Source organism: Echinops telfairi, unplaced genomic scaffold (genome assembly GCF_000313985.2).
Source record: "Echinops telfairi isolate 266 unplaced genomic scaffold, ASM31398v2 ScPeMD7_25;HRSCAF=90, whole genome shotgun sequence".
NCBI lineage: Eukaryota > Metazoa > Chordata > Mammalia > Afrosoricida > Tenrecidae > Echinops > Echinops telfairi.
In genome coordinates this window covers 33,768,486-33,771,697 of record NW_022103922.1, presented here as the reverse complement: position 1 = coordinate 33,771,697, position 3,212 = coordinate 33,768,486, and positions in this window count along the sequence as shown.

Genomic DNA, 3,212 nt, shown 5'->3' with positions numbered 1-3,212 from the left:
AAACTTTCTCTGAACAAGAGCCGTTGTAGGTCTCTGGTCCAAAAGAGCTCCCTAATTTCAGGAAAGAACTGTGGCAAAAGATTTAGCTGAAGTCCAAGGATAGGCACCCTGGTGGCACAGTGGTAATGCATTGGGCTTTCGAAAGGTCAGCAGTTCGAAACCACGACCTAGCTGCTTTTTTGGGAGAATGGCATGACTTTCTACTCCCATAAAGTTAGTTTCGGAAACTCACAGGGATAGTTCTCCCTTATCCTATAGGGTGGCTTGAGGCAGCCTCGCCTCTAGGGCAGTGAGTACTACGGAGACAGTTTCATTTCCACAGATGTAGCAGGATCTTTCCATGGGCTTTTCAATGGAAGGAAACAGATGACCCAACAATGGGTGAACATCTGATGGTCATTGGCCTTCTCTGCAGTATGAAATGCAGAGTCAGATCTATGCTTACACTTTTGTGCAGGACATGGGCTCTGGCTATGGAATGAATTCTACACATAATTGATCATTATACACGTGGAAGGCATAAGAAGGCCCTTTCTGTCATGTGGAAATACCGGCACACACACTCCATTAGGAAGGAAATTCTCTCAACAAACACTTAAAAATAACAATTTAATGAATGTGTTAGATGTAGTATATAAGACATGGTAGAGAATGAGGAAATGCTTAAGGCTAATAAAATCTAATTAATTTTGGATAAAAAAATTTCAAAGACTGGTATATAAGTGATTAGAACATGCATAGATGGACAGAGATGTTTTAACCGCGATGGTATTAACTCCAGTTAAATTCTAGTTGGTTTCAGCACACTAGAAGGTGGAGAAAACGAAGTAAAGTTTCAGTCCCCTGAGGCTTCAACCTATGAAGGAAGTGGGGAGGAAGGAGTTAAAAATAAGATTCACTGCATTTATTTAGATACAAAGGAGAAGTGTATGTATGCTTTCAAGATTTTAAGTCATGCCTGTAAAATAGTATTAACATGAAGCTTTTTCAAAGAATTAGAGGGTTATGAAAGTACAGCAAAAAGGGGTCATGTGGGAAAAAAGGCCATTTATTGCATCAGTTTAAAGTCATTGCACATTTAATAAATGCTAAAAATGTCAAGTGCTATGGATAGAAATAGATTGCTAGCAGTAAGAATAGTCAGAGATCTAGCACTGCCATCTATCTCACTAAGATTAAAGGAGAAGAAAACGATCACATCAAAAGATGCTGAGAAATCATTTGATAACATTTAATATCTGTTTCTGACTGTTTAAAGTAGTGGGCTTGAAAAGAGGAAGCCAGCTTTGCAGTGTTGGGTTGCTCAATAAGCAAAGGAAGCACAAACTTAATTGTGCTTTCTTCCTAATCTGTAGTGAACAATCCCACCACATCTAGGATTTTGCTTCTAGATTTATCTAGCATCTGTTTCTCTCTTGCCCCATAGGATCTCCCTACAGAATCAAAGCCGCTTTTCAAATTTATAATCCTTGACCGGGTCCAAATACCCAGGAAGCAAGATAAATATGAGTTTAATTGTGCTAACTGACTCAGTAAGCTCACACTGCCCTTGCGTATTGGGCAACCCATCCATGCACCCTTGACATGAAGGAAAGTACCAGCATAACACCAGACAGCACACTTGATGGCAAAACTCCAGAAACCCCCCTGGGACCTAGATGCAGATATCTGGTCTCAGTGCCTGCGTTATTCTGAAGACCCCACCTACTGCAACAAGACCAGAAAGAGAAACCAGGAATGTAAATATTAAAAAGAAAGAAGAATTAAAGTATTGACAGATGATATGTTGTTTAACTGGACAAAAATTTCAATCCAGTGCAAAACTACTAGAACAAATAAGAAAGTGCATTGTGCTGATAGGATACCATTTATAGAAGTCACAGAATTTTTCAAAGAAAACACCCAGTAAAATATACCAAGAAACATGCAAGGCCTATATTAATATCATATATTTACAATGACCAAGAGAAATAAGAAAACTATTTTCATTTTGGAAGGGGTGGGGAGAAAAAACCCTGCTTTAGTGCAATCTAAGAGTATTTTCCAAGTTCTCTTTTTTCAATTCTTTCTCCTCTCTCCAAGGGTTGGAATGGTCCATGCTCCATCACTTCCCCATCCCTAGACAAATCAGATTCAACCTTTTAGTTGGGAACACAAAGAGTCACTGGTCAGAGGTTAGCAGAAGCCAAGAAAACCAACCTTTCGTCCAGCCTTGGCTTTTGGAGATAAGGAGCTCTCAAAGCTGTGTTTCAAAAGGTGATTAGCTTTGAAGCTGAAAGTGAAGCTTTGAAGTGCTTACTGATCTTTTACCTCAATTTAGGACTATCTTTAAATTTCTCTAAGAGGTTAAAATAGTCAATGAATGTCTCATAAAACACAACCAAATGTAGCATCAAACAACCACAGAAAATAATTAATCCAAATGACTAAAATGAGAATGTTTAGATTCCCTACAAAGACCGCAGGAGGAATGCAAGGGAAGGAAGAGGCTATGTGAGAAAGTTAGAGCCTCTTACAACATAAAAACCAAAAATTTCAATAAGAATACTATTTATAATTGCTCACAAAGGTTAAATTCTTAGGTATAAACCTTTTTGAAAAGTATAGGGCTTATTTGATTAAAACTGTAAAACACTGATGAAAGAAATCAAAGAAGATTTAAATAAAAAATTTTAAATCTTTTTATTCTGGTCTCATACAATTCTTATCACATTCCATACATACATCAATTGTGTAAAGCACATTTGTACATTCGTTGCCCTCATCATTCTTAAAACATTTGCTCTCCACTTAAGCCCTTGGCCTCAGCTCCTCATTTTTTCCCTCTCGCTCCCCTCTCCCCCCTCCCTCACGAACCCTTGATAATTTATAAATTATTATGATTTAAATAAAATTTAATAAATGAAGTGACATGTGAAGATGTCAATTCTTCATACAATGATGTACAAGTGTAGCACAAATTTTACTCAAATCCTGGAGAAAATCTTTGTAGATGATGCTAAATGTGATAGAAAAAGGTAAGGTTTTGAAAAACAATAAAATATTTGGAAGAACCATTTTACTTGTCTTCAAAGCTTGTTGCTAGATGCTATTGTTATTGTTAGATGTGGTCGGTGGAGGGGGTTCTGACTCACAAGGACCCTGTGTCCAATGGAAGGACACACCGCCCAGCCCCCGGGCCATCCTCACAATTGCTCCTGTGCTTGAGCCAT